Source organism: Eleginops maclovinus, chromosome 9 (assembly GCF_036324505.1).
Source record: "Eleginops maclovinus isolate JMC-PN-2008 ecotype Puerto Natales chromosome 9, JC_Emac_rtc_rv5, whole genome shotgun sequence".
NCBI lineage: Eukaryota > Metazoa > Chordata > Actinopteri > Perciformes > Eleginopidae > Eleginops > Eleginops maclovinus.
The window spans coordinates 9888980-9902948 of NC_086357.1; the positions used below are offsets into that span (position 1 = coordinate 9888980).

General features: G+C 42.5%; 1 long non-coding RNA gene across 1 annotated transcript; it reads left to right on the top strand.

Annotated features, from left to right (window-relative positions):
* Nucleotides 1-10509: 10509 nt before the first annotated feature.
* Nucleotides 10510-10827, top strand: LOC134870021 (uncharacterized). Its single transcript, XR_010166486.1, has 2 exons — nt 10510-10607; nt 10721-10827. It is a non-coding gene; the product is annotated as an uncharacterized LOC134870021 (long non-coding RNA).
* Nucleotides 10828-13969: the final 3142 nt, after the last annotated feature.

Sequence of the window (13969 nt, forward strand, 5' to 3'; positions counted from 1 at the left end):
AATGCAATGTTACACACAATAACATCTAGAGTTCATCGAGCCACTGGGACCGGGTTTAACCTTATCATCAAAGGCTCTACCAGTAATTTTTGGGTTAAAGTACAGCAAGCAGGAAAATCCCCGGTAAGCTCTTCACCCCACCACAGTGTGTCCACTGATACAGAAACATTCACATTCCTACTGTATTCACACATGCCATTGAGAGCCATCTTCCATCCACCTGACTGGAACAATTTTAAAGAAACATGCATTCTTTTTGTTAAGCAACACTGTGTACAACTGAGCCTCCATGCAGTCCAGCAATTATTACTCACGGGAAAATAATAACAACCTGCAAATTGTTTTTATGTTGGCAAACAGCTGGCGCACAGACCTCGGGCTGAGGTTTCATCTCTGCGTGAGAGTGTGTAACCTTAACAAGTCGTGGAGAGGACCGAGGCAGTTGCATTTACTCAGCACTGAGACAGATAGTCATTAGGGGAGGTAAACATTCACTTAAGCTTGGGCGTGCTCATTGACGCCACTCGAGGGTCTTTGTGAGGACTGATCAGGGAACTGAGTGAAGCTGAGGTTTTAATTAGCCTGAGAACCTGACAGCCTTTGTCAGTGCTTTGTTGTAGCAGTTTTGGCTTTACTCATTTTCTCATTTTGAGTTACGGGAGGAGAGAAATCTAGAGTTTGCTTGACACATCAAGGTGCTAGATGAAATATGCACCACATTGAACTATGTGCAGATGTGTTCATTCTCAGAAAATAAAGCTTCAAAGTCATCCACCTACAAGCTTTGACAGATACAACGTCTTCTTTGTTCGGATAAGCAGTACTAAGTAGTAGAGCAGAATGCCTAACTGCTTGTTTTTATGATAAATTGCCAACAGAAAATTGTGAAAAATGAAACTCATCCTTACTTAATGTTGTCCAGAGTATAGATGTCAGCGCGGCCAGAAGCATGCATAATGTGGTGATTAAAAGAGCCAATTGCCTGACAGCGTTTAATCAGTATCTGCATTACCATTGCTCATCTGGGTCACCCAAGTCGCCATTAATCAACTTAGGAAAACGCTGAGGTTCGTTTTAGACTTGAGCAGGATTGCACATGTTTTTCTTTGTTTGAGTACAATAAATATGGTTTCTAATTATCTGTCTGGTTCACTGTGAAGACTTGTGTTGTTCTCTGACTGTACGAGACATGATTGTGTTGCGCACAAAAGTCAATAGATAGATCAGGGCTGCAAGGCTGTTTCAGGGATTAACAGTTGATGTTGTTTCAAGGTTTTCTGGCATGATTTTTTTAAGGGGGCTCTATTATGCTCATTTTCTAATTCATGTTTGAATTTATGCTTGTAATGTGACATTTTTTACATGCCTTAATGTTCAAAAAGTGCTTTATTTTCATATAAAGCACTTTTGACCCTCTGTCTTGAATGAGAGCAAAGTGTGCTCTGATTGGTCAATCATATATCGTGATTGTCAAACCACTCATAGATGTCCCGCACCTCAGCCTATTGCATACAATACCTTGGGGCTCTAGCCAATAGGAGTGCAAATGTTACATAGTGATGTCACTACGTTATGCAAGTAAAGAAAGTTGATCAATTGAACCTTTTCATCGGGTTTGTTTTTTTGGGGGGGGGTTGCTATTGTAGCCTTTGCATACCTTTTTTTGGGCAAAAAACAACTAGGTTATTTTTAGAAAAAGATCACGGTTCTGTTTAAAATGATGATATTTGTTAGATACTTAATTATGTGACATAGTTACTATGTTACATATATGATGAAATTGTTTCACTCATTACTTAAAATAATACATTGTGCTGTCTCTTGGTTTTACATGAGACATTATTTCCAGTGTCCTGGGTGATATTCCTACAACCTACACGCCAGTCATGTGGACTCGAGTCACATGACTTGGACTCGAGTCATTTTAATGACTTCAGTCTTGACTTGATCGAATTCGGCATGACTTGCGACTAGACTTGAATACTATTAACTCAAGACTTGACTCGGACTTTGCCTCTTTTACTTAATGACTTGACATGTCTCGAGTCAAAAACTAAATTTCCTGGTCATGGACATCATTCCCTGCAATGCCAACTTCCGAAACCCCGAAGACCGTAGTGCGAGAGCCGTGGCGGATTTTGGCCTTTTTGGATTGGATCAGGGATTTAACCAACGTGATTGGATAATACCCGGTTTTCCCCTCATTAATATTCACGATTTTTCTGGATTTCACCTACGGAAAAGATGCAATTGCGCCGCGGAAGGGAAGCCTAGTCGAGAGCTGTCTGTCCAGTCTGCATGAAAAAACAACCTTCTCATTGCTGTGGCACATGTTAGTTCTCTCTCTCTCTCTCTCTCTCTCACTCTCTCTCTCTCTCTCTCTCTCTCTCTCTCTCTCTCTCTCTCTCTCTCTCTCTCTCTCTCTCTCTCTCACACACACACACACCCTTACATTTGGAGGCACAACCAGAGAAAAATAAATTTTCCTGATAACTGTACCCGTATTTTTCTCTCAACTCTACTGATTTTTGTTGCACAGATGTTCTAGTTGTGCACAGATGTCAAACACACTGTTGTCAAAGTTGACTTTACAAATGCTATTCATCTTAAGTTCATCAGACATCTTTTTATTTTCACAGACAAACACATACACACACTCACACACTCTCTCTCACACACACACACACACACACACACACACACACACACACACACACACACACACACACACACACACACACACACACACACACTCAATTGTTTATTGAAATATTAAGTCTCATTGTAATTAAAGGAAAATGTTTACGTATTGTAACTGGCCTGCTCAAGCACTGCTTTCAGACATCCACACAGCTCATATGCCTCTCTGGTCAAGGCGCTTTACTAACTTTATGGTCACATTGGTGCCTTCCGTGCTAATACAATTCAAACCCAATATTCACTCTCACTTCTTCTCTAAGATACTTTGACGGTCTGGAACGTATTTCAATCTGTAAAATTAGACTGTAGATTAGATTGATGAAATTAAAATTATGATCGATAGTCTAATAATTGAAATATTAAGTGAAGAGTACATGATGACTTGTTCAAGACTTGAAAAAGATCGGGACTTGGACTTGACTTGGTTTCGACGTGACTTGGACTTGGACTCGACTTGCCCTTCTCTGTCTTTACCTGGGACTTGACATGGACTTGACTGCTAAGACTTGGGACTGACTTGTGACTTGCCAAACAGTGACTTGGTCCCACCTCTGCTACACGCGTTCTTCTTGTGGTGAAGATGTCTTGCTGGATTAGCAAATTCAATTGTATCTTTTTTTAACTTAGTTTTTTTCTATAGTTATATTCATCTTTCCGCCAATAAGCACTGTTTTTTGTCCCTGTAAGTTTAGGGCATGTGTGTTATTTTCTCTAGGATTTCATTATTTCGAAGGTTGTAAATGTGTGAAAAATCTGCAACTTCAGTTGTGCGGAGAGGGTGTGCATTAAACAGTGTGAAAATATATAAATAACAGAAATGTCTGCAGATTCTAATCTCACCTCTCATCAGTCCATATGATAACAGATGTTTGATGACACCCTGTTAACCCACTATTCAGATATATTTACATATACGTATACAACATGTGTTCACATGACCGTGTTGACAATATGTGAATCTATAGAGATGTGTGTATGGTCTAATATGGTGCAAAAATAACACATTGTTGTAGTTGTTGTTGTTGTTGCATAGTATAATATTAAGGTTCCTAAAACATTTCGTTAAAGTCTTTTTTCTTTAGATTTGTTTTCAAGCATGTCCCCTACAAAATAGCAAATAGGTTTCAGAGGAAATGGAATTGCCTACTGAATAAGGTTTACTTTTCCATTATAGGCAGCATTGCTTATATACAAGATATTTGCTATTGCGTCTTAGCTGTATACAACTGCATTGAGTTTTTCTCTAGAGAAAACATTTCTAATATTAACCCTGCAATATACAAAGCACGACACAATATTGTGGCTCATACAAAACATAAATATGTGTTTTGGAAAAAATGTATGCATAAGCTATATATATATATATTTCTTATCTAATCATGGACACGTTTTAGGTATGTTCTTTTAAAGACTCGTATGTATTTCGTTGTCATTGGTTTTCATTTGTCTAGCAAAAATGCATCCTGTGGAAGTGACATACCAATTGATGCAAACATAGTATACTGGAACAAAAGGAAAGTATGTGATACAAAGAGAGAGGTGAGAAAATTAATAAAATGTGTCAGTCTATGCACAGAGGGAGAGGCTCATTCCTCTCCGTACTGCCTCCCCAGATGCTCAGCCTCTCCCTGTTGTTGCTCCTCTCATTGAATGATTCTGACATTAACATATTCAGTCAGGAATGTAGTGACAGACGGTGTGTTTGTGTGCGTTCATGCATGCGTGTGTGTCTATGATATGATAAGGGGCTCTTGTGAAATTGTTCGTCTTTGTTAAGGCTCGTAGACTTTTCACATCATCAGGGAGTTGAGTTCATTTGCAGGAGCAACATTGTTACTTGCAAATGTGGCCACTTCACTTGGAAAAGCATTAACTTCAGCGATTGAAATATATACACTGTATAAATGGTACAAATATTTCATTTTATTGAGAGATACAACAGTGGGCATACCAGTGCAATCTCTGTCTGTCTGGCTAATATTATAACAATTATATTGTCCATAATATCTTTCATGTCACTGGTTTGGAGAATAACAATGAGTCTGGTATTGACTAAATCTTCCAGATTGTTAAAACAAATTTGCCTCACCCTTTTACAGTGTGGATAAAGACAATGTAAGATGCTGAGAATACTACGATAGTACTTTATCCAGAACAATTTTTTTTTTTTTACCGGTAATCATCAAACCAATAACACAAAATACATATCGTAAAAGCATTGTCTAATAATTTAGTAAACCCTGTAATTTCTGCTTTACAGGAATGGATAAAAGTCCTTTTTACACCATCTTTATCCTGCCATGACTCCAGCATTAGTAAGCAATGTGTTATATGTGCTGACTCACAAGTCCGCCTTATGTAATCTATTTGTTGTTAATTCCTTTTTATCAATAGTTATGTTTGATTTTCATTGTGTGAAGTGCAGCTCTGCCCTTAATTATGTTTGTACATAATGGAGCTTGGGATTTTATCAACGTAGTCGTTCCTCGGAAATGATTGAGATGCTTTTAAGCAGTTGTGTAATTTAGTCACTTGCAGATTTTTGTTTTAGGGAAATGCCATTGGAATAATAATCATTCATAAAGAAAGTACAGATAAGTAAAAAGAAAATGATAAAGTAAAATATGTAAACTCAGATGGCTCTCCTATTAAATATTTTAAATAATATGTACTTGTTTATTATCTAAATCCTGCCTTTAAAGTGGTGTATATAAAATAGACTGAAGAAAATGGTTACTTATCTTCCTAAATTATACCATTGCTAACGTTTTAGCATCACAACCAGTTACATTTTTGTCCAGCATGGCTGAATGTTGTTAAGGGTCTCATAAAACATGGTAAGAATGCTTATCTGACCATGCAGAGTGCTTGGCCTGCACTACCCGCTGTACTGTATACACTTTGTTAACGTAATGTTTTCATCCCTCTCCTGTTTTTACCTTTTCAGTTATTCTCCCTTGATGCTGATCTGTATTTGCAGGGGGGTGCGGGTGTTGGGGGCCAAGGACGATCCATTCCCTCCTGGGGAAAAACAAAGAAACAATTCACCAGTGATAGAGAGACTTTTTACGGAAAAAAAAACAGTCTTAGTAGGACATTGTCTTAGTTTATAGAGAACATAGGTCAGGGATAGAATGTGCCCAGCCTCAGCCTGTGCGGCTGGCTGCTGATAAATGACCTCAGCCAACAGCCTCCAGTGTTGCGCAGCGTCCAGCTAAAATACCCAAGAGCTCTGATCCAATCCTCTCCGTGCAGCAAACATATTGTATACAAGCCTGATTGGATTGCTATTGCTCACCCATTGTCAGTATAACTGCCATTGGAGTTTGCAAATGGCTTATTACAATCAGTTAGTTTTGCCTTCTGGTAAAAAGTCAACACTGCATGTAAGACATGAGTCATTCCCATTTTTACGATCAAAAAGCAGGATAATCCCCAAAATGAAACATGTACTTTGTTAATCAGACTAAAGTCTTTGCTGGACATTGATTATACTTTTTTTCTAAATTCATCAAGTACTTGTATACTTGGAAACAATTCCTGGGCATTGAACTCTAATTTCCAATATAGCTTTCATCAGTCTTAGACCCAGATTGATTTAATTACATTTTCGAAAGCACTTTATTTCACATTTGGTTGAAATGGCTTGCATAAATAACTTATTATCCAATATGTTGTCAATGTACTTGATGTCAATCAACTGTTTCAGCCTGGACTTAAACAAAAGTATAAAGGCTTCAATCATTGTTAAATTATATATACATGTAGAGGGGATCAAGATAGATAGAATCGGAGGATGAAACCCTCTTTATTGTCACACACATGCACACAGCAGAGCACACACAGTGAAATTGGTCCTCTGCATTTAACCCATCCTAGTGCTAGGAGCAGTGGGCAGCTATCGTGCAGCGCCCGGGGAGCAATGGGGAGGGGGGATTGGAGGTGTCCGGTGCCTTGCTCAAGGGCACCACAGCAGGGCCTAGGAGGTGAACTGGGACCTCTCCAAGTAGCAGTCCACTTTCCATATTTCAAGTCTGTTCGGGGACTTGAACCGGCGACCCTACGATTCCCAGTCCAAGCCCCTACTGACTGAGCCACTGCTGGATCAAATGACTTCATGCAATGTTGCTCATCTTGATGAACCAACAGGAAGGTATTAACAGCTCTGTAGTTCCTTTCTGCTGCTTGTTGTAGTCTCTTTTAACTCTTTTTAGTCATACACCAAATAGAAACATTTTTTACACCTCTAATCATCCTCATTTCCAGCTGCTATAGGCAGTTATTTTAAGTGTAAAAGTTGTCTGGTACTAAATTGAAAACCTAAAAAGCTATTAAAGAAAGGAATTGGCGGAGACCAAACAGGAAACCTTGCAGAGCTTAGGGAGTGATCCATTAAACTTACATTCATCAGACTGCATAGACACAGCTTTGCTTCTGTAGCCCAATTTTGCTATCTGTGTAAATAGACAATAAGGTGATTGCACATTAAGATTGGATTTACCGATATTCAGCCACCATCAAGAGCAAAAACTAAATAAATGTTCATATTAATTAACCAAAAGGCTTATTCCATAAGCAAAAAGTAATGTGTGTATTCGGCCTAGAATTAGGATCCACTTGAAAATCTAGTTGCTTCTTTGTTTGTCCATCTTAGACCCTTCCACCAGGTTTCTTATTATGGACCACTAGTTTTGCTGTTATTTGCTGACAAACGGAAAAAGAAGGACCTATATAGATCCTAGGCGAAGGTGGAAGCAGCAGCAGTAGTACGTTTTTCAATTGCATGGTGAGTGGTGAAATAATACGCTTGGGAATAATGAGGTAAATATTAGACTTTGAGTTCTTCAATTGTGCTGAGCTAGATGTTTGCAGACATATTACGGTCATTGTTGGCTCACATGAGATCTCAATGACCTCATTATGGGCCACAAACATTATGGGAGAAAATCAGACGCGTTAATTTATAAATCCATGCAATTTCAATAAGTGGAAAGAAGATTTTCATTGGTTGGTTAATATTTGTTCTTGATAGCATTGAATTTAACCTCATTTTCTCTCCTCTCTCACACTAATTATATTCTGTAGTTATACCAGATAAATTAAATAATAATTTAAAAAATTCAGAGACTATTACCTTAAAAGATTGTGAGAATTGCTCTGTCGTTTGCTGCAGGCTATATGTGAGATATGGTGGCTGAGGTTTAACATTTATCAGAATCTTAATAGAACGGGGAAATTGACTTATGGTAGGTATTTATTTTGGAACAACATCCAAAAGGCATGAATATTGCGAACACATTATAACATCTCCAATGTGTCTTATGAGAATAATTCTCAAGACATAATCATGAATTGATTGTGCTTTTCATATAGAACATCATAATGTCATGATTTTACCAAAGACCATATGTCTCTGCAATGCTGAAATTACTCAAAAGTGAGATTTTAAACAGCAGAGAACAGACTGCAGTCAGATTTAATGGAATGACTGCAGATGGACAAATGGTTAGAGATAATGCAGCATTGAAAAGGACTGCACTGGTTAAATATAGTATATTCAGTGTGTGTGTGGCAGTTTGTGGGACAGACTGTTTGTGTGTTTGTGTGTGTTTGGCTGTGAGGCATGGCCAGATGCTGTTTTGGGACAAACTCTCGGGAGAATAAAAGGCTTGGCTCTCTAAGACCTCATCAACTGCCATCAACACTGGGACAGTGCAGAGAAAACCAAATTACATGTGATCACAAACACTTACCAAATAAATGGAATGTTGTGATTTGAGGGTGCTGCTGTAAAATGACTGACACCAGGGGAGGCTTCGGGGACCTGAGCTGTCACAACTCAGGCCATGGAGATGTGGAAAAAAGAAAGAAAATCACAAGATGTGTGAGAAGATAAATGCTGGACACTTTTTTATATATATATTTATATATATATATATATATATATATATATATATATAAAGTGCTTTTCTACAAAGCCCTTTGCCTCTCATTCAAAGGCAGATAGCGGATGAGCTGCCATGCAAGGTGCTGGATTTCCTGATAGGGAGGAACCCGGGGTTTAGTCTCATGCTCATGGACACTATTTGCCACAATTTATACAACAACCCACTCCCTCTCCCAGGACACAGCCTGATACCTTAAACAGTAAAACAATGTTTTATAATTGCAGGGCCACACACACTGAGATTTAGTGGGATGTGGCACATACATTGATTTAGTGCATTATAATCTAATTTAACGGTTAATTTAAAGACTTTTCAAAATAGGATGTTGATGTACTAGTGCGAAGGGTATTTTAAGAGAAAAAACAAATGCGTTTTGAAAGAATAATTGATTTTCCTTTTCTTATTGGTAGTTGTTTACCTCATAATTCAAAGACTGAAGGTCATAGTTTCCAGTCTTTTTTTATTTGATGATGCATCATTACCCACAGGTCGCACACTGGTCGTATCCTTACCCTGGGTGATTAAATAATTCATGCGAATGTGCACTTTGAACATTTTGTTGACAACTACCCTCACCTTCGCTGAATAAGGTGTTGCTTACCAGGTTCCCAAGCCTCTCACTTATTACTATTTTCTTAATGCATTTTTTCAATTAAGCTTCCATTGGAACATACACATATCTTAACTTGGACATCTTGCTGGTTTTAACTACATTGCAAATCCAAAAGAGCAATTCAGGTATACATCAGTATTCTGGATTTAAGATTTTATTTATTTTACCAAAGAAATCACCACCACGAAGAGCCCAGAAAGTAACATTTTTGGTGTTTTTGATTGTAATTGGATGCAGCTCTGCAGTGCGAAGAGCATATGTTTTGACACCCTTGCAGCTTTCTCCCCTGCCTCAATATTCTCACAAGGGTCCTCTCCTGGTTTTATTTTTAACTGGCATGAATAAATTAATTACTTGAGAAGGAGCAACAAATGAAGCTCCTCTGTGAAAATAATAGCATCACCCACCCTAATGTCTTGCCCCTGTGCAGCACTTTCAAGATTACACACACACACATACAAATCAACACACAAAAGCATGCACCTGCTCATAAATCTCTCCCCCGGAGGGACCCGCTGTAGCTAATTGCGGTCATGTAACTTGCGTGTAGCTACTTTGTTTAGACTGAAAATGATCTGTGTGTAGCAAGCAAAAATGTGAGGAGATTAGATTTATATCCACAAGCATGTTTAAAACCTATGAATTTAACGGCCAATGCTTTATTACATTTGAATATGTCTCATCGGTTAATATACTCCACGGTATTGCCTTATCTAGAGAAGCTATGAACCACTTTTGCCATGATAAACTTGTTCTAAAAATGTGCTTGCTCTATCTTTATAGACAAAGATACCTGCTTCTTTCTCAATGGGCATACCTCAGGGCTCTACATTTGGACCATTGTCATTTACCATTTAGTCTTTGTTATAACTGGTCAAAGCTGTGTACCGTTTCTGTAATGATGGTAACGTTATCTTTTGTGCTTTACAGACCCTTACATTCCATTAACGTTCCTTTTTATTCAAGTGTGATTGTTTCATTCTTACATCTACATAAATATGTAAAAATTGAACAACACTAGAGGCTGTGTTTTAGCTAGTTTTCACTCTTTGCATATATTGTTGCAACTATGTTTCAATGCCACCCTCTTGGCCAGATGTGTCTTACAATACATGTATGGCATAGATTGTGTCATTCAGAGTTTTCATATTGGAAAATATGTTGTGGTCACAGCAGTCTGCTGTGTTTTTCCTCCTCCTGGGTTTGCCACTCCCCCTGTCTGTCTCACTTCACACCTGGCCGTCATTTGCAATCATGCTCACCTGGTCGTCATCTCCAATCAACTCCCCTTCATAAACCCTTGGATTCCCTGCTGTCGGTGCCAGATCGTACTTCGCTCTACAGTGGTAATGATACGTGCCTGGCTCCAGTTTACCTTGTTACCTTGTTACCTCGCTACCGAACTCTCGTCTCTTGTTGCCTTTGACCACAACCTAACTCTGTTTCCCTCTGCCTGCAGTTATCCGGATCACGCAATCCAGCTCGCCTGCCTCACCCTCCCCCCGGCTTCCGCGTCCTCTACCTGCTCCTCCACCTCATTCAATAAACCCTCTTGCATCAATTCAACACCGTCTCTTGTCTGCTCTTGGGTTCAGAATCGTTATCATAACAGAACGATCTGGCCAAAATGGACCCAGCGGACATTGACAGCGTCCGCGGAGCTCTCGCCGCCCAAGGCACTCAGGTTGCTGAGCACAGCCAAGCCCTCCGGGAAGCTATGGAAGCCTTTAAGAATCTCGCTACCCGAGTCACTCAGATGGGTGCGCAATTGGACTTACTAGCCCCCCTTACCACAGCGCCTCCACCGTCAGCTTCACCTCCGCCGGCCCCCACTCTCCCGACACACCTGCCACGAGCTCGTGAGCCTCTCATTCCTGCGCCTGAGCGCTACGCTGGGGACATGGGTATGTGCAGAGCCTTTTTGATCCAGTGTTCACTAGTTTTCAGTCAGCAGCCCCTCACCTATCCCACTGAAAAGGCTAAGATCGCCTACATTATGGGGTCACTTAAGGGTAACGCATTAGAGTGGGCTTCAGCATTATGGGACAGTGATTCCCCAGTCAACGATAATTTTGAGCTTTTTGTAGCCGAAATGAGGAAAGTTTTTGATCATCCAGTAGAGGGAGGGGACGCCGCCAAGCGGCTTAATTCCCTTCGAGCTACAGAGCTCCCGCAGTGTAGCCGAGTTCTCCGTCGAGTTCCGGACCCATGCAGCCAGGTCGGGCTGGAACGACAGGTCACTATGTGGGCTTTTTCTTTCCGCTCTCAGCGAGTCAATTAAGGATGAGCTGGCTACTAGGGAGGAGTCTAACACTCTCGATGAACTGATCTCCCTTTCCATCCGGCTGGATAATCGTCTACGCGAGCGGCGTAGGGAGAGGACAGGCAGTTCCGTACCCCCGGCACTCGCTGCGTCCTATTCTCCTCACTTCCCGAGAGCTGCTCTCTCTGCCCCCGTGACACATGCAGTCAATGAAGAGGAGCCCAGGCAGCTGGGGCGCACTCGTCTTACCCAAGCGGAGCGGCGTCATCGGATCAAGACCGGAGTGTGTCTGTACTGTGCGCTGCCCGGGCATCTCATCTCCACCTGTCCGTCTCTACCAAAAGACAGGGCTCGGCAGTGAGACTCGGGGCCCTGCTGAGCCACGCCCCCTCCGTCCCCGTTCCTCACTATGCACGCTCACTGCTGGATGCCACTCTGCTGTCCCTCGGTCATCCCTTTCCGGTATCGGCCCTTGTGGATTCGGGAGCGGATGAGAACTTCATCGACGCCGGCTTCGCGTCTCAGGTTGGCATTCAGTTGGAACAATTACCCTCTCCATTAAACGCTACCGCCTTAGATGGCCGCCACCTGGCCCTTATTACTCACTGTACTAAGCCCCTTGAGTTAATTGTTTCTGGTAATCACCACGAGATGCTTCAGTTTCACGTCATCCTGTCTCCCCTTACTCCCCTGGTTCTGGGCCACCCCTGGCTCAAGCGGCACAATCCCCAATTTGACTGGTCTTCTGGCAAGGTGGTGAGTTGGAGCACTTTTTGTCACTCCACCTGCTTACAGTCTGCCCTGTTTCCAACAGAGGGTGGTGTCCCCTTGCCCCAGGAAACCCCCGACCTCTCCTTGGTTCCCCCCATCTATCATGACCTGGGAGAGGTGTTTAGTAAGTGTCGTGCACTCACCCTGCCTCCCCATCGCCCCTATGACTGTGCCAATGATCTCCTCCCCGGCGCCCCTTTGCCCAGTAGTCGCCTGTATAACTTGTCCCGTCCTGAGAGGGAGGCCATGGAGAAGTATATTAAGGATTCTCTTTCGGCTGGCCTCATGAGACCCTCCTCTTCTCCTGTTGGTGCAGGGTTTTTTTTTTGTTGCCAAGAAGGACAAGTCTCTTCGTCCATGTATTGATTTCAGGGGACTCAATAACATTACAGTCAAAAACAAGTATGCCTTGCCCCTCATCAGTGCCGCATTTGAGCCGCTGCAGGGTGCTACAGTCTTCTCTAAGTTGGATCTACGCAATGCCTACCACCTGGTGCGTATCCGGGAGGGCGATGAGTGGAAGACTGCTTTTAACACCCCCCTCGGCCACTTTGAGTACCTGGTCATGCCCTTCGGCCTCACTAACGCCCCTGCCGTGTTCCAGAACCTGGTAAACGATGTCCTCCGGGATTTTCTCAACCGCTCAGTTTTTGTCTATTTAGACGACATCCTTATTTTTTCTCGCAACCAGGAGGAACACTTCCAGCATGTCAGGCAAGTTCTTCAGCGGCTGTTGGAGAACAAATTATATGTGAAGGCCGAGAAGTGTGAGTTCAGTGTCACCTCTGTATCCTTCCTTGGGTTCATCATTGAGAGCGGGCAAGTGAGGACCTGTCCCGAGAAGGTCAGTGCAGTGACAGACTGGCCCATTCCCGATTCCCGCAAGAAACTACAGCAGTTCCTGGGATTTGCCAATTTCTACCGGAGGTTCATCCGTGATTACAGCAGGGTTGCAGCACCTCTCACCCGTCTCACCTCTCCTGCCCGCCCATTTGCCTGGACGCCTGAGGCGGAGATTGCCTTCTCTGGTCTTAAGAGACTTTTCTCGTCTGCCCCCATTCTTATCCAACCTGACCCCTCCAGGCAGTTCATCGTGGAGGTCGATGCGTCTGACACGGGGGTGGGGGCGGTCCTGTCCCAGCGCTCAGCTTCGGATGAGAAGATTCACCCCTGCGCCTTTTTCTCTCGCCGGCTGGTACCTGCTGAACGTAACTATGATGTTGGTAACCGAGAGCTGCTGGCTGTGAAACTGGCATTGGAGGAATGGCGGCACTGGCTTGAGGGGGCAGAACAGCCGTTCGTGGTTTGGACCGACCACAAGAATCTGTCATACATCCAGACAGCTAAGCGCTTGAATTCCCGCCAAGCCCGGTGGTCCCTGTTTTTTGGGCGGTTTAATTTCTCCCTCACCTACCGTCCCGGATCCCGTAACGTCAAACCTGACGCCCTCTCTCGTCAGTTTAACACTAGGAACACACCGGCCTCCCCTGACACTATCCTCTCTCCTTCCTGCCTCAAGGTTGCTGCTGTCACCTGGGAGATAGAGTCCCTCATCCGGAAGGCCCAAGTCACCGAACCAGATCCGGGCAACGGCCCTCCTAACCGTTTCTTTGTCCCCAGTTCGGTTCGCTCTCAAGTTCTGGTGTGGGGCCACACATCGCGCTTTGCCTGTCA